Here is an 18,663-nt window from a genome sequence, read left to right as displayed (position 1 = left end):
TGTGTGTGTGTGTGTATTTTGTTGAAGATTTAGGCAAACACATAACATAGTCCAATCTACACAGGATGCGTAGTATATGGGTGTGGTATCTAGAATATATGCATTAGAAAAGGCATGACTTGTTTAAAAATCAAATTACTGGGCTGGAGAGATAGTACAGCCGGTCGAACACTTTCCTTGCATGTGGCCGAGCCGGGTTCTATCCCCAGCATCCACAGAGTCTCCTGGGCACTGCCAGGAATAATTTCTGACTGCAGAGTCAGGAATGACCACTGAGCATCACCAGAGGTGGTCTAAAAAGCAAAGGCAATCAGAATTCCTCTGCAGATACAGCCTCTGCTCTGAAAACCTCAGTTCCAGGGTAGAGTCTAGTACAGCACACGGGCATCTGCCTTCCACACACTGACCCCCAACACCCCACAGACTCCCCAGAGCCCCGCCAGGAGCGATTCCCACGAACAGGGCCAGGAATCGGCCCCAGGCACTGCTGAGTGTGGCCACAACAGAGACCAACCCACCTGCATAGAGGAGGAGGCCAGGGCATGGCACCAGGGTGGCGGCTGGGAGGCAACCAGTAGGACAAGGGGCTCCGGGACAGAAACAAGTGCCAAAGGGAGGCAAAACCCTGGCTAGAGCGAGAGACTCTGCATGATCACTGTGGATGTGACCCCACATGTATGTGACAACACAACACCGTCTCCACAGCTGACCCCAGGGGCTCACAATGCACATGCTCCCAGGAGGGCCAGAGCAGCAGCCAGGACTGTGTCCACCCCCTCCTCCCTCCATCACTCTTGCTCACTTCCTCTCCCTCTCTTACTCTGTCTCTCCTCTGTTTCCTCTCCCTCTCTTACTCTGTCTCTCCTCTGTTTCCTCTCTCTCCTTTCTTTCACCCCTCTCTCCTCTCTGCTCCCATCTCTCCCTTCTCTCTCTTTCCTCTCACTCTTCTCTCTCTCCCCCACAACCCATTATCCCACACTTGTGGGAACTGCATGCAGTGTGAGGTCACGTACCTTAGAACACTGCTTGTGATTCTGGCACCATATCAGGGAGCAGTTGTTCTGCAAGAAATAACAAACAGGGGCTCAGCACAGCAGCCACCCTGGGGAACACGGGGTCAGGCCACCCCCGCCCCAGGAACACAGGGTCAGGACACCTTTGCCCTGGGAACACAGGATCAAGATACCCCCGCCCTGGTGCAGACAGAGGACCACCATGCCGTCGGCCTCGGTGGAGACTCCACATATAGTTGCGGGTCTTAATCTTTTCCGCACATTAGCAGTCTGGGGCTCCTGTCTCCGGGAGCCAGGCCGGCCCCTTGCAGCAGTAGGTGAGCAGGTGGGGAGGACGCAGGGCTCACGGGCAGCTGACAATGGCTCAAGGCTCTGCCATGAACTGAAACGCAGCCCTAGAGGCGGGCTGGGGGACACGGGCAGCCTGGACACACTCAAGGAGGTAAGTGGGCACTGTCGGGGGTAAAGTAGACACTCAGGGAGGGAAGTGGAAACTTGGGGAGGGAAGTGGGCACTAATGGAGGGAAGTGGGCACTGAATTAGAGTAGTGGACAATAAGGGATGGAAGTGGACAGCAGAGAGGGAAGTAGACACTCGGGAAGGGAGGTGGACACTAGGGGAGGGTAGTGAAGTTCGGGGAGGAGTGGCCATAGGGGAGGGAAGTGGGCAAAGAGAAGATCGTGGACACTAAGGGACGGAAGTAGACACCAGGGAGGGAAATGGACACTGGGAGAGGGAAGTGGATTCCAGGGAGGGAAGTGGACACCTGGACAGGAAAGTGGCCATGGGGGAGAGAAGTGGACATTTACAGACAGAAGTGGGCACTATGGGAGGGAAGTGGAAGCTGAGTAGGGAAGTGGACACCAGGCAGGGAAGTGGACACCAGAGAGGGACGTGAATACTGTAGGAGAGAAGCGGACACTATGGATTGGTAGTGGACACGAGAAAAGGGAAGTGGACACTCAGGTAGTGGACACCAGGGAGGGTAGTGGACATGGGTGCAGTGAACACGGGGGCAGTGGACACTGGGGGAGTGGACCTTGGTGGTAGTGCCAGAACAGTGTGTGTCTAAAGGTCAGGTAGGAGTGACCAAGTCATGGCTCCCCTGGCTAGAATGTCTACACTGGCAAACAGCACCACAGGCTCCTTCTTTCTCTGACTTGGGGCCACGCCCAGCAGAGCTCAGAGACCCTTCAGGTCTGGGGGCTCAAACCCATGGGGTCTTGCAAGAAAGCATGTGCTCCAGCACTTCACTTACTCCCCAGCTGCCACGCAAAACTTTTACAAATTTTTATACAAGACTTTGAGATATAATTCACGTACAGAAAACTCACTCATCAGGAGTGTCTGGGGATTTATTTAATTTTTTTAGCTGCACTATCTTCTGTGGTTTCTGGTTTTAGGGCCACTTGTGGCAGTGCTTCCTCGTGGGCCTCTGACCCAGGATGATTCCTGGCGGGGTTCAGGGCACCCTACAGGGTGCCGGGGATGGAAGCCGGGTTGGCTGTGCAAAGCGAGAGCCTTACCCTGGGTTATCTCTCCAGCCCCACTGATATCGTTTAAAACATCTTCACCCACTCAGGAAGGAATGATGCCCCCAAGCTCCCCTCAGAATGGTGTCCCCAGCTGCCCCCAGCTCCCCACAGAAATGATGCCCCCAGCTGCCCCCAGCTCCCCTCGCAGCTCCCTGCCAGGACCCGTCCTCCTGTGCAGGACCCTCTGCTCTGTGGGGAGGGGTCGGCCCGGAGGCCCAATCTACCCTTCTTGGCCAACTCTGAGTTCCCGGTGCCCGGAGCGGTGCTAATCCCTGCCCTTCCTACTCTGGCTGCCACCAGACTCCACTTCGCAGGGTCTGGAGACATTCTGGGGCATTACAGTTGTCCTTGGGAGTCATCCACAGTCACGTTCACAGAAAGCTTCTGAGATGTCCCAGACACAAGCATGGACAGGCCCAGAAGCAGAGATGCTCCCCCTGCCCGCCCCCCAAAAAGTGCCTCTATTTACACCTGGCTTTGGGCTTTTCTGTTTTCTGTAGAGAAAATCTCCTCCAGCTTCCCAGCCGCCCCTCAGCCCTTGGGCCTATATCCGTCGGTGTCTGACGTCTGATTTATCACTATAAAGAGCTTCTAAGAACCGTGGCTGGTGCCATGAAGGAGTCTGGGGTGGGGGAAGGGTGGGGGCGTTCTCAGCTGAAGCCCCAGCCCTGGGACTCGGCCCGGTGTGCGCTGCTGCGCTGCCAGATGCTGCCGGGCCCTGTGAGCCCTGAGCGCTGGAAAGTCTCCGGGAAACCAGCCCGTCCGTCTCAGCGTCCTGCCGGGGGAGGTCTCGGCACTCGACAAGCCTTCACCTTAAGCTGAACGACACAAGAGAAGTCGGGTGTTGCCCTGGAGCCTGCTGCTGGCACCCCACCAGCTGAGATAAAGCCTCGAATCACCAGAGCAGACACCCTTGCCTCTCAGATCAGGGACATAACCCGCAGGCAGCACCAATCACCAGGACTCTGGTAATTACGAAAGTATACATACTGCAAATAAAGTAAACACATCATTCATTCATCAAGCCTCAAGTAAAGAAAACACATCATTCATTCTGAGGCAAGCCACCGGGAAGGGTAAAAATGATTGAGACGGGTTTCATAGATACTACAGCAGTTTGTAAAGTAAGAGATTGGAAACACACCGTGTGTGTTTGTGTGTGAGTGTTCACTTACCCAGGTGTAGTGAGGGATGACCACACAAAGAGGAGTCAGTTTTTTGTTTGCTCTGCATCTCCCAGAGACACTGGGGGCCGTGGAGCACCATGAATAGCACCCAGACATCCAAGCAGCCTGGACAGAGCAAAGCAGCCCTTGGTGCCTTCTCGCCACCCCTCCATGGGCTGCTGTGGAGACGCAACACCAAACACACAGAAGCTCCCTCCAAACCCACCTGAGCCCTAAATATTCTCGTCATCCCCGGAACAAAGACAGAACAAGCTGCATCTGACACTCAAGAGAGCATGTGTCTTCCTGTGACATGTCTTTATGGGTTGTTTGTTTGGGCTGTGCTTAGAACTTACTCCTGGCTCTGTGCTCAGGGGACCAAGTGCCCTGCGTGCTGTACTATCTGTCCACGTACATCCCACGATGTGCTTCATGCCCAAAGATGTGGCGATTCATTTGCATCCTGTTTTCTGAGTTCTTGGGAATCCGGGAGTTCAGGTGACCTCAGTATTACCTAGAAGTGCTCTTTCCTATCATCATACACTCTTAGGTTCCCTGGGGGCCAAAGAGGTAGTGCAGTGGTCAGGAAACTCACCTTACTGCATGAGACCTGAGTTCAATTTACCAGAACCTCATAAGTTCCCCGAGCCCAGCCAGGAATGACTCCAGAGCACTGAGCCAGGAGTAAATTCTGAGCACCACATGTGGTTCCAAAGCAAAACCAAAACTTAGAGATCCTACAGGACAAAATCCACACCTTGTCCTGTCTGCTGAACAGAAACTGAACCATCTGCTGAAGTTCATCCATAAGCATAAAAGGGTTGGCACCTTCTCTCCATGTTCTCCATGTTCTCATGGATATGATTGAGTTCATCTAAAGGACATTTCCAGAACAACAATGGTGGATTATGTCAGCAGGGAAAACATGATATTCTATCCACATTTTGCTATGATTTTTTTTTGACTAGGGCTATTCCATTCTCTGAGAGGGTATGTCATGAAGTCCGAATTCCTACTTCTTCCTGTTCTTACTAAAAAAAGTGATGTCCCCATAAATACCTTCTCTGGGGGCACAGACTTCTCCTGGGCATCCCCTAGAACAGTTTTGCAGCCCTCCCCTCCTCAGGAATCCAGTCGGTAACAGCTCTAGTCCAGCGGTTGTCCCTGAATCGCATTACATGACCGGCCCATTTGAATTTCGATGCCTTGGCAAACGAGACAGCATCCCAGATTTTTGACCATCGATGGAGGTCAGAACTCTGGATTCCTTCTCTCACTTGATTGAGACATGATATTCCCAGCATAGCTCTTTCGATTCCTCTTTGGGATACCCTAATAGAATTCTCATCCTGTTTGCGAAGGGCCCAGGTCTCTGAGGCATCTGTTAGTGCAGGAAGAACGGTGGAATCGAAAAGATGTGCCTGGAGTTGGAGGGTCTTCGTTCTTTTAACTACCTCTTCGTCGCTCTTGAATGCATTCCACAATGCTCTCTTCCTCCTGAGCAGTTCTGGCACCAAGTCATTCCCATGTTGATTTCTCGACCCAGGTACACATAGCTGCTGCATTTGGAGATGTTCATTCCATTGAGAGCAAATGGAGCTTCAGGGACCAGTTCGTTTTTCGAGAACATCATCTTGTTAAGATTCAGCTGCAATCTGACCTTTCCACACTCGTACTCGAAGTCGGCCCGCATTTGTGCCGCTTGGCTAATGTTTGGCGTTATGAGAACGATGTCAACAGTGAAGCATAGGTGGTGTAATTGCCGACCGTCTATCTTCACTCCCATTCCTTCCCATTCCAGGTGTCGCATGATGTTCTCAAGGGTGGCACTGAAGAGTTTCGGTGAAATGGTATCACCCTGCCACACCCCTCTCTTTACATCAATAATCACTTCCTTATAGAAAGGTGAGATCCTGGTGGTGAATCCACAATACAGCTCGAGGAGGATTTTGATATACTGAGTTTGAATGCCTAGTTTGGCCAGGGCTTCGATGACCGCCTCAGTCTCAACAGAATTGAAGGCCTTCTTTAAGTTGATGATCCTTAGACAGAGCAGCACCTTGAACTCTCGCGAAATTTCAATGAGTTTGGTCACTGTGTGGATATGGTTTATCGTGCTGTATCCTCTTCAGAACCCGGCTTGCTCGCATGGTTGTCCTTTGTCTAGTGTTCTGCCTATTCTATTCAGGATGACACGAGTGAACAACTTGTAGACGACAGACAGCAGGCAGATTGGGCGATAGTTGCCGATGTCGTGGATGTCTCCTTCCTTGTACAACAGAACGGTCCTACTGGTTTTCCACTGGGACGGAACATTGCATTCAGACAGGTAGCATGTGAAGAGTTGGGCCAGTGTATTGATGAGTACTGGAGGCAGATTCTTCAGGCGTTCGGGTCTGTCATTGTCCGGACCAGGTGCTGTACGTGTCTTTACCAGCAAAATGCCCTTTCGGATTTCATAAGAGAGAACGTTGGGAATGACATATCCATCCTGTGGAATTTGGTATGTGGGCAGGTGGACATGGCTGTTAAAGAGATCCGAATAGAAGTCGTGAATAATTTTGTCTATTGCCTTTCTGGAGGATGTGATAGATCCATCTTGAGGTCGGAGGAAAGTCATCTTGGTTTATTAATTGACGAAGGCAGGCGAGCATTGCGAATATCTTTTCCCGGCTTCTGCTGCACTGGCCAACACTGCTGCCCTTCTCTCTTTGACGTCTTCCTTTATCGCATCTCTGCACAGCTTTGTGAGCTCGGACTTTAGCTTGTGGTTGCCTCAGACTCCTGCCAAACCACGTTGACGAATGAGCTGGAGAGTTTCTGAAGACAGGCGTCTGTTTGTGGCTTTCACACTCTTGGCATTCTTCGCACAGACATGGAGGTGCTGAACCAGTCGAAAAATCTATGTGAATAATTATCATTTTCTATTGTTTTGGGAAGGGTTAGCACGATAGCACAGCAGTAGGCCGTTCACCTTTCACGCAGCCGACCCGTGTTCGATTCCACTGCCCCTCTCAGAGAGCCTGGCAAGGTACCGAGAGTATTGCGCCTGCACGACAGAGCCTGGCAAGCTACCCTTGGTGTATTGGATATGCCAAAAACAGTAACAATAAGTCTCACGATGAGAGATGTTACTGGTGCCCGCTCGAAAAAATCGATAAGCAAGGGATAACAGTGACAGAGATTGTTTTGGGGGGGTCGTTGGGGCCACACCCAGCCTTGCCATCTGACTCTTGGCTCTGCACTCAAGTCTTACCTCCGCAGGGGCTCAGGGGACCGTGCGGGGGCATAATAAACTTTACATACCATGAGGAGCCGTGCTCAGTCCTGTTTGATCTCATTTTGGGTGTGATTATGTGACTCCAAGGCCGAGAACTAAATAGCAGGGGCCCATGACGCCGACTGGGCATTGGTGCTTGCACCCCGAGTCTGTTTGCACAGAAGGGAAGGGAGGTGCTGAGCCACCAGGCCCAGGGCCAGGGTGGGACAGCGCACCACTGCCACCTGGTGGAAGAGGGTAGAGATGCTGCCTGCCAACCCCAACACACAACATGGCCTCAGTGGCTAGGGGAGTGTCATGGAACAGAGAAGGGACCATCAGGACAAAGATGGCTGGAAATGATCACTCTGGACAAGAGCTGCATGCTGAAAGGAGATAAAGGGACACACAGGATAACTCTCAGTACCTGTTTGCAAACCATAATGCCAAAGGGGAAGAGACACAGAGACAGAGAAAGAGAAGGAAAGTGCCAGCCATAGAGACAGGCTGCGGGGAGGGTGGCGGGACAGAAACTGGGGACATTGGTGGTGGGAAATGTGCACTGGTGGAGGGACTGGTGTTGCAACACTGTATCACTGAAACCCAACTTTGTAACTGTATTTCAGGGTGCTTAAACAATTAAAAATATAACCATGGCGCTGGAGCGATAGCACAGCGGGTAGGGCATTTGCCTTGCACGCGGCCGACCCGGGTTCTAGTCCAAGCATCCCATATGGTCCCCTGAGCACCTCCAGGGGTAATTCCTGAGTGAAGAGCCAGGAGTAATCCCTGTGCATCGCCGGGTGTGACCCAACAACCAAAAAAAATTTTAAAAAGATAACCAGGGGGGTCAGTGTGATAGAACAGCTGGTAGGATGTTTCCCTTTCAGTGGCAGAGTCAGGTCTGATCGCAGCATCGCATCTAGTCCCCCCTCACTGCCAGCAGTAATTCCTGAGTGCAGAACCAGGAGTATCCCCTGAGCACCGCCAGGTGTTCACTACCCAAAAAGACAAAAAAACTATCCAGAGACAAAACTGAGGAACTTCGACCTCTGGACAAATAAATTCACTTAAAAAGGGAGTTGGAGGAGAAAATTCTTCTACTTATCTCATTAAATGCCTGACTTAAATATCTTTCAGATAAGCGTCATCGATGTTCATGCCTGATTATGTCATTTCTGTGGTCTGGGTTAGACAGAACAACTGTCCGTGTTACCAAGCCACAGGAAGTTATTTGTTTCTGCTCTAGGGGGCCAGACCAACAATGCCTGAAAGTACTCCCAGCTCAGTATTCCTCCTGCGGGGCCCCAGAGTCTCAAACTCTGAACTTTCAACATGCAAAGCAAGTGCCCAGACCTTGTGAGTGGTTCCAGGGCCTAAAGGAATTTCCAGCTCTTCAGTTTTGAAGCTACATAGAAAGGTTTTGATTTGTCACACACACAGTCTTCCATTCTAAAGGACGCATGTACGCCTGTGTCCACTACAGTGCTTAGTCCAGACGTGTAAAACACGCAAAAACCCAACTATGAAACAAGGGATTATGTAGCTGAGAGACATAGACAAATAATAAGACCTGGGCTGCTCTAAGAATAAAATCATGCAGTCTGAAGACCCGTGATGGAACGATGAACGTCACGTACAGTCCAGCCAGTCTGAGGAACAGGGACTTACACAGTGATCTCTCAAAGGCAGAACTTAAAGATACACAGACAGAAAGAAAGGCCAAAGGCAACACCCGGGTGAAATAAGCCCAGTTTTTGGGGGAGGGGCGTGGGTACCCAGTGCCAGTTGTGTGTCAGGATGATTTGCAGTGAAACACCATTAAGGGTCAACCACAGAAACTCAAGTAATCAAAGAGGAATTTAATTTGTTATGCAAACACCTGGGAGTGGGGTGGTACCTCTCCTCCATCCTCCCCTTCTTTTCTTCTTCCCTCCACTGCCTTCTCCTCAGCTTGTTTTCACCTTCCTTCTCCAATTATTTTGCTCTGTACCTCCAAATCCTCCCCTTGTTCTGACATCTTCATCTACTATGCTCCTCCACCATCTCTGATTCAAACACTTTAGTCTTTCCTCCATTCTGTCTCCTCTTCTAATTCTGCATCACCTTTATATCCTTCAGGGTCTCCCTCTCCCCACACCTCCCTGTGCCTCCCCCTCACAAATTCCATTCACAAATTCCAATTCCCATTCCCCCATCCACCTCTTCTTCTGATGTTCCCTTCTTCGCCTGACATATTTCTCCTCTCGTTGTCCTACTCTTCTTTTCTTCTTCATTCCTCCATCTGTGCCTTCGTTCTCCATACCTCCATTTCCTCTTTTTCAGATGTTGTCCACGTTCCATTTTCGACTTTAGCTTCCAGTCTCCTGCCCTTCAGTTCTTCAATTTCTTCACATCCTCAAACACATCCTCCTCCTCTTTTCTTTTTCCCACCACCAACTCTTCCATGTTTCCCCCTCTTCCTTTTAGCTCCACGACTCCAATTCCACCTCCTGTTCTTTCTGCCTCCTTTCTATTTCACTATTCTGCCTCCACTGACTGCTGCACTTCATTCTTCTACTTACTTACTTTTCATCCACGAACTCATCCTCTCCTTTCTTTCTTCTTCCCTCCATGACCATCTCCTACAACTGTTTTCTCCCTCCTACTATTCTAACTCCTCCTTTTGGCTCCGTACCTCAAAATCCTCCTCTTCTGACATTGCTTTTTTCTCTTTTACACCACTCCGCCTCCATTGTCCCTTGCTCTTCAGTTCTTCTACGTGCCTCTCATTCTCAAACGCCTCATCCTCTTCTCTCTTCATTCCTCCGCCACCTCCTTCACTGTTGGTTTTCTTCCTCTAGGTCCTACTCCTCCATGTCCTTGTATCTCCATACCTCCTCACTCTCCTCGACAGGTTCTTTTACACTGCCACGCCTCCTCTGTGTCGTCTTCTTTGCTTCTACTTGCATCTTTAAGAAATCATTCTTCTTATCTTCTTCCCTCCATCACCCCAACCTTAGTCTGTTTGCTTTGTCTACTGTGTTCCTCCACATTTCTGATTCACTTTTATGTGTCTTCCACTTCCATCTCCTTTTCGATTTTCGCATTGTCTTTAACTCCCTCAGGTTCTCTCTCTCTCCAAACCTCCCTGTCCCTTCCCCTCACAAATTCCATTCACAAACTTGAATTCCCATTCTCCCATTCCACCTCTTCTTCTAATGTCCCTTTCATCTTCTGACATAATTCTCCTTTCGTCATCCTACCCTTATTTCCACCACCACCTCCCCCTCCACCTGTTTTCTTCTTCCCTCCTCCTCCTCCTCCTCCATCTCCACCTTAATTTTCCATAACTCCAATTCCTCTTGCTCTAACGTTGTCCCTTGTTCCATCTTTGATTCCAGCCTCCATCTCTCCTGCCCTTTAGTTCTCATTTCTTTTCGTCCTCAAGCTCCTCCGCTTTTCTTCTTCCCGTCACCACCTCCTCCTCCGCTGCCTGTTTTCTCCCTCCTCCTCCTCGAGTTCCTCCTTTGGCTTTGTGACTCCAATTCGATTTCCTGTTCCGATGTTGCCTCCTTTATTTTTCACGACTACGCCTCCACTGTCTGCTGCTCCTTTCTTCTACTTACCTCTCGTCCATGCACGCATCCTCCCCAGCATTCTTCTTTCCTCCACAACCTCCTCGTACTCTTGTTTTCTCACTTCTCCATCCTGAACTTCTCCTTTAGGCTACATAAGTCCAAATCCTCCTCCTATTCTAAGGTCGTTCATTTTTATTTTATGTCAGACTGCCAGCATTTTCTCCTGCACTTCAGTTCTTCTATTTACCTTTCGTTCTCAAACGCATCCTCCGCTTCTCACTTCTTTTCTCCGCCAACTCCTGCACCGCAAGTTTTCTTCCTCTCCAACCACCTCCTCGATCTTCTTTTGTCTCTGTTCGGCCTCGACCTCCTCTTACTTGACGGGATCTTTTTCATTACCTCCCCTCCCCTGTGTCGTCTTCTTTTTTTTTGCTTTTTGGGTCACACCTGACGATGCACAGGGATTACTCCTGGCTCTGCACTCAGGAACCACCCCCGGCAATGCTCAGGGGACCATATGGGATGCTGGGATTCGATCCCGGGTCGGCCGCGTGCAAGGCAAACGCCCTACCCGCTGTGCTATTCCTCCAGCCCCTGTGTCGTCTTCTTTTCTACTCCTTACATCTCCACAAAATCATCCTCTTCTTGTCTTCCCTCCAGCACCCATTCCTTCACCTGTTTAGTTCGCATATTATACTCCTCTACTTTCTCCGACTCACACACTTTTGTGTTTCCATCATTCCCATCTCTTGTTCTACTTACACGTCTTTTCCCTCCACTCTCCCTCTCCCCACACCTCCCAATCCCTCCCGCTCACAAATTCCATTCACAAATTTAAATTCACATTTCCCCATCCACCTCTTCTTCTGACATATATCTCCTCTCATTGTCCTACATTTCTTTTCTTCTTCCTGCCACCACCTCATCCTCTGCCTGTTATCTTCCCTCCTGCTCCAACTCCGCATTCTTTCTCTGTGACAATTCCTTTTGTTCTGATATCATCTTTACTCCATTTTGAACTCCAGCCTCCACAGTATTCTGCCTGTCAGTTTTCGTATTTCTCTCGACATCGAGCACAATCTCCTCTTCTTTTCGTTTTCCTCCATAACCTCCTCCTCCGCCTGTTCTCTCCCTCCTCCTCCTCCAACTCCTACTTGTGGCTCTGTACCTCCAATTCCGCCTCCTATTCTCTTGTTGCCTCCTTCATTCTCACCACTCTGCTTTCAGTGTCTGCTGCTCTTTATTCTTCTACTTACCTCTTGTTCCAAGTTCATCCTCTTCTTTTCTTCTTCCCTCTACCACCTCGTCCGCCTGTTTTCTCCCTCCTCCTGCTCCAACTTCTTTCAGTAGCAAACCTTAAATCCTCCTCCTTTTCTGACATCGTCGTTTTCTCTTCTACAACACTCCCCATCCATTGTCTCCTGCTCTTCAGTTCTTGTACTTACCGCTCATTCTCAAATGTATCCTCCACTTCTATCTTCCTTCCCAAAAAACCTCCTCCACTGCCGGTTTTCTTCGTACACCTCTTCCATCTTCTTCTGGCTCCATTCTGCCATGACATCCTCTTATTTTATGGGGTCTTTTTCATTGCCTGGCCTCCTCTGTGTCTTCTTTTCTTCTATTTACCTTTCCTTGAAATCATGCTCTTCTCGTCTTCTTCCCTCAACCTCCCCGTCCTCCACCTGCTTGTTTAATCTAGTATGCTCCTGGACTTTCTCCAAACACTTACCCCCATACATTTCTGTATCCTCTTTTACTTCTGTATCGTCTTTTCTCCTGCAGGGTATCCCTCCTCCACACTTCCCTGTCCCTCATCCTCAAAATTTCCATTCACAAATTCAAATTCCAGTCCCCCAGCCACCTCTTCTTCTGATGTCCCATTTATCTTCTTCTGACATATTTCTCCACTTATCGTCCTGCCCTTCCTTGCTTCTTCCTGCCAGCATCTTCTCTTCTACCTGTTTTCTTTTTCTTCCCTCCTCATGCTCCATCTCCATCTTTTATCTCTGTACCTACAATTCTTCGTATTCTGACGTAGACCATGTTCCATTTTCGACTCAGCCTCCACAGTCTCCTTCCCTTCACTTCCACTCATTTTGTCTCATCGTCAAAATCATCCTTTTCTTCTTTCCTTCTTCCTGCTACCATCTTCCTCCTCCTCCAACTCCTCCTTTTGGCTTCGTACCTCCAATTCTGCCTCCTATTCTCTTCTTGCCTCCTATTGTTTTCGTCACTTGGCCTCCACTGTCTGCTGATTTTCATTCTTCTACTTACCTTTCATCCTGCCGCTTTCTTCTTCCCGCCACCTCCTTATTTTCATCCTGTTTTCTTCTGCTTCCATCCTCAATCTCCACCATTTTTCACTGTACTCCAGTTAAGTGCATTCTGACGTCATCCATGTTCCATTTTCGACTTGGCCTCCACAGTCTCCTTCCCTTCAGTTCATCTCATTTCTTATTGTCCTTCTCGAAATCATCCTCTTCTTCCCTTATTCCAGCCAACACCTCCTCTTTCGCTTATTTACTCCCTCCTCTTCCTCCAACTCCTCCTTTTGGCACCATACCTCCAATTCCTGTTGTCTTCTTGTCTCCTTTCGTTTTCACAACTCTTCATTCACTGTCTGCTGCTCTTCATTCTTCTACTTAGCTCTCGTCCAAGATCTCATCCTTCTTTTCTAATGTTCTTTCCTACACCACATCACCTCTCCCGGTTTGCTCACTACTCCTGCTCCAACCCCTTCTTTCGGTACCATACCTCCAATCTGTCTGTTTTGTTCTTTTTGGAGGTGTCACACCTGGCAATGCACAGCGGTTACTCCTGGTTCTGAACTCAGAAATTACTCCTGGCAGTGCTCAGAGGACCATATGTGATTTGAACCCGGGTCGACCCCGTGCAAGGCAAACATCCGACCCGCTGTTCTATCGCTCCAGCCCCGTATCATAGCTCCAATCTGACATCATCTTTTTCTCTTTTACACCACTCCGCCTCCGTTGTCTTCTGCTCTTCAATTCTTCTAATTACCTCTTATTCTCACACGCATCCTACACTTCTCTCTTCTTTAGTCAATCACCTTCTCCACCACCAGATTTCATCATCTCCATAATCCTGGTCCATCTTCTCAATCACTTCTGCCTCGATCTCCTCTTACTTGACAGGGTCTTTTTCACTGGCTGGCCTCCTTTGTGTCATCTTTTCTTCTACTTACCTTTCGAAGAAACCATCCACTTCCTGTCTTCTTCCCTCCAACACACAGTATTATGCCTAATTGCTTCATCTGCTAAGCTGCTGGATATTCTCTGAATCAATCACTTTTGTGTTTCTTACATCTGTCTCCTAGTTTACTTCTGCATTGTCTTTTTCTCCTTCAGCGTCTCCCTCCCTGACCCTCACAAATTCATTCACAAATTCAAATTCCCATTCCAACATCAACTTCTTCTTCTGATGTCCCCTCATCTAACTCTGATATTTCTCTTGTCCTAAACTTCATTTCTTCTTCCCTCCACCATCTCTTCCAATACCTGTTTGTCACTCCTTCTGCAAGTCCTCCATTTGGTTCTGTATCTCTAATCAACCTCTTTGAATGTTGTCTTATTCTCTTTTCCACCACTCTACCTCATTGTCTCGTGCTCTACAGCTTTTCTATTTATTTCTCATTCTCAAAGGCCTCATCCTCTTCTCCCTTCATTCATATAACACCTCTTCCGCTGCTGGTTTTCTTCCTCTCGGTCCTCATCTTCCTTCTTCTTCTGGCTCCATTCTGCCTCTACTTCCACTTACTTGACGAGTTTTTTCACTGCCTTGCCTCCTCTGTTGTCTTTTTTCCTTCTACTTACCTCTCCACGAAATCCTCCTCTTTTGTCTTCTTCATTCCATCACTCCGTCCTTCACATATTTGCTTCATCTACTGTGCTCCACTACCTTCTCCGATTAAAACACTTTTGTGTTTCCTCAAATTCTGTCTCTTCTTCTACTTCCGCATCTTCTTTTTCTCCTCCATGGTTTCCATCTCCTCACACTTCCCTGTCCCTCCCTCTCACAAATTCCATTCACAAATTCAAATTCCCGTTCCCCATCCCCCTCATCTTCTTATGTACCCTTCAACTTCTTCTGATGTTTTTCTCCACTCGAGATCCGGCCCTTCTTTTCTACTCCCCAGCGCCATCGTTTCCACTGCCTGTTTCCTTCTTCTTCCCTCTTACTCCTTCATCTTTGCCTTTTTTCTCTGTACCTCTAGTTCCTCTTGTTCGGACGTCATCCATGTTTCAATTTTGACTCGGCCTGCACAGTGTCCTTCCTCAGTTCTTCTCATTTCCTCTTGTCCATAAAATCCTCATCTTTTCTTCTTCCTGAAACAATCTGCTCCACCACCTGTGTTCTCCCTCAGACTCCTCCAAGTCATCCTTTAGGCATCGTAACTCCAATTCTCCCCTGTTTTCTTCTTGCTTTTCATTTTCACTACTCTCCCTCCACTGTCTGTTGCTCTTCATTCTTCTACTTACCTCTCATCCCTGCACTCATACTCCCATTCTTTTCTTCATCTATACACCACCTGTTTTCTTCTTTTCTCCTCGTCCTCCATCTCCACCTTTGTTCGCCATAGCTCCCATTCCTTTTTCTGACGTCATCCATATTCCATTTTCTACTCCAGACTCAACTGTATCCTGCCCCTCAGTTCTTCTCATTTTCTCTCATCCTCGAACTCATCATCTTCTCTTCTTTCCTTCATCTCCTCCTCCTCAAACTCCTCCTTTAGATTCCGTTCCTAGAAATCCTCCTCTTCTAATGTAGTCTTGTATTTTACACCACTACAACTCCATTGTCTCCTGCTCTTTAGTACTTCTACTTAGCTCTTGTTCTCAAGTGCATCCTCCACATCTTTCTTATTACCTCCACTACCACCTCAAAATCTGGTTTTATCTGGCTCCTCCTCCTCCTCCTCCTCCTCCATCTTCTTGTGTCTCCCGTACCTCCTCGTCCTAGTCTTACTTGTCAGGTTGTTTCACTGCCTCATCTCCTGTGTTGTCTTTTTTTCCTTCTACTTAACAAGAAGATCATTATCATCATCTTCTTGTTCTCTTCCCTCCATCACCCCATCTGCACCTGTTTCCTTCCTCTATGATGCTCCTCCAACTTCTTTCAAACACTTTTCTGTTTCCTCCATTTCCATCTGCTCTTCTACTTCCACATCGTCTTTCTCTCCTCCAGGGTCTCCCTCTCCCCACACTTCCCTGACCCTCCCCCTCACAAATTCCAATTTCCATTCCATCATCCACTTCTTCTTCTGATGTCCCCTTCATCGTCTTCTGACATACTTCTCCTCTCGTCGTCCTACTCTTTTCTCCTTACCGACACACACCTCCAACTGTTTCCTTCTTCCCTCATCCTCCTCCATCTCTGCCGCTGATCTCCGTACCTCCAATTCCTCTTGGTCTGTCATCGTCGGTGTTCCATTTTCGACTCCAGGCTCCTGCCCTTCAGTTTCTCACAAATTCTCTCGTCCTTGAACTCATCCTCGGCATCTTTTATTCTTCTTGCTACCACGTCTTCCTTGACCTGTTTTCTCCTTATCCTCCCATCCAACTCCTCCTTTTGGTATTGTATCTCCAATACCACCTTCTGTTCCGATGTTGCCTCCTTTCGTTTTCACCACTATGCCCCCACTCTCTGCTGCTCTTCATTCTACTACTTACCTCTCGCCATAAACTCATCCTCCTCTTCTTTTCTTCTTCCCTCCACCTCCTCCTCCTCTGCCTGTTTTATCCCTCCTTCTTCTCCAACTCTTCCATATGATTCTGATGTAGTCTTATTCTCTTTTCCAACACTCCGCCTCATTTTCTCCTGCTCTACGGTTTTTCTAACTACCTCTTGTTCTCAAAGGCCTCATCCTGTTCTCCCCTCATTCATCCACCACCTCCTCCACTGCTGGTTTTCTTACTCTCGGTCCTCCTCTTCATCAATCTTCTTGTGTCTCTGTACCTCTTCATCCGCCTCTTATTTGACGAGTTCGTTATCATTGACTGGCCTCCTCTTTGTGGTGTTTTCTTCTACTTACGTCTCCACGAAATCATCCTATTCTTCTCTTCTTCCCTCCATCACCCCATCGTCGCCAGTTTGCTTTGTCTACTATGTTGCTCCATCTTCTCCGATTCAAACACTTTTGTGTAACCTCCATTTCTGTCTCCTCTTCTACATCAACATTGTCTTTTTTCTCCTGGTTTCCCTCTCCCCACATGTCCCTTTCCCTCCCCCTCACAAATTCCATTCAAAAATTATAATTCCCATTTTACTACCAACCTCTTCTTCTAATGTCCCCTTCATCTTCTGACAAATTTCTCATCTCGTCTTCCTACTCTTCTTTCCGCCACCACCTCATCCTCCACCTATTTTCTCCCTCCTCCTCCTCCTTCAAATCCTCCGTTTGGCATCTTACCTCCAATTACAACTCCTGTTCTCTTGTTGGCTCCTTTCGTTTCCACCACTCTGTCTCTACTGTCCGCTGCTCTTCATTCTTCTACTGACCTCTCGTAAATGAACTTATCCTCCTCTTCAAACTCCTTTCGGGTTCCTTACCTCAAAATGCTCCTCCTCTTCTAAACTTGTCTTGTTGTCTTTTACACCACTATGCCTCCATTGTCTCCTGCTCTTCAGGTCTTCTACTTTCCTCTGGTTCTCAAAAGCATCCTCCAAACCACTCTCTTTCCTCCAGCACTGCTGGTTTTCTTCCTCTGGCCCTCCACTTATGTCTTATGTCTCTGTACCTCCTCATCCTTTTCTTACATGACGGGTTCTTTTTCACTGCCTCACCTCATCAGTCTTCTTTTCGCTTCGACTTACCTTTCCATAAAATCATCATCTGCTTGTCTTCTTCCCTCCATCACCACATCAATCTCCAGTTTGCTTTGTCAACTATGCTCCTCCACCTTCTCTGATTCAAACACTTTTGTGTGTCCTCCATTTCCATCTCCTCTTCAACATCTGCATCGTCTTTTTCAACTTCAGGTCTCCTGCTTCACACATTTCCCTGTCCCTCCCCCTCACAAATTCCATTCACAAATTCAAGTTCCCATTCACTCATCTACCTCTTCTAATGTCCCCTTCATCTTCCTTTCATTTTTTCTCCTCTCATCGTTCTTCTCTTATTCTTCTTCCTGCCACCACCTCCTCCTCCGCCTGTTTTCCCCCTCGAAATCCTAAAAGTCCTCTTTTTGGTTTCGTACCACAATGCCCTCTTCTTATTCTTACCTTGTCTTATTCTCCTTTACAGGACTATGCCTCTATTGTCTCCTGCTCTTCAGTTCTTTTTTTTTTTTTGCTTTTTGGTCACACCCGGCGATGCACAGGGGTTACTCCTGGCTCTGCTCTCAGTAATTACCCCTGGCAGTGCTCAGGGGACCATATGGGATGCTGGGAATTGAACCCGGGTCGGCCACGTGCAAGGCAAACGCCCTACCCGCTGTGCTATTGCTCTAGCCCCCTCTTCAGTTCTTCTACTACCTCTCCTTGTCAAACGCATCCTCCACGTATCTCTTCTTTCTCCAGCACCTCCTCTACCACCGGTTTTCTTCTTTTGGATCCTCCTCCTTCATCTTCTTGTGTCTGCATACCCTTCCTCCTAGTCTTACTTGATGGGTTTTCACTGCCTCGCCTCCTGTGTCCTCTTTTCCCCTTCTACATACCATTCCATGAAATCACGCTATTCTTGTCTTCTTCATTCCATCACCATGTCCTTCGCCTGTTTGCTTCGTCTACTATACACTTCCACCTTCTCTCAAACACTTTTGTGTTTCCTCCATTTCCATCTGTTCTTCTACCTATGCATCATCTTGTTATCCTCCAGGGTTTCCCTCTACCCAAACGTCCCTGTACCTCCCCCTCACAAATTCCATTCACAAATTCAAATTCCCATTCCCTCATCACATCTTCTTCAAATGTCCCCTTCAACTTCCTTGGAAATATTTCTGCTCTCGTCGTCCTTATCTTTTTTTCTTTTCCCCTCTACCACCTCCTCCTCTGCCTGGTTTGTCCCTTTGTCTTCTCCAACTCCTCCATTCAGTCTGTACTGCCAATTCTCCTCGTCTATGGGTGAAGACTTATTCTTTTTTCCACCACTCCACCTCATTGTTTCCTACT

This window comes from Sorex araneus, chromosome X (genome assembly GCF_027595985.1).
Source record: "Sorex araneus isolate mSorAra2 chromosome X, mSorAra2.pri, whole genome shotgun sequence".
NCBI classification, from domain to species: domain Eukaryota; kingdom Metazoa; phylum Chordata; class Mammalia; order Eulipotyphla; family Soricidae; genus Sorex; species Sorex araneus.
The sequence above is the reverse complement of the archived record's forward strand: the minus strand, read 5'-3'. Positions refer to the sequence as shown.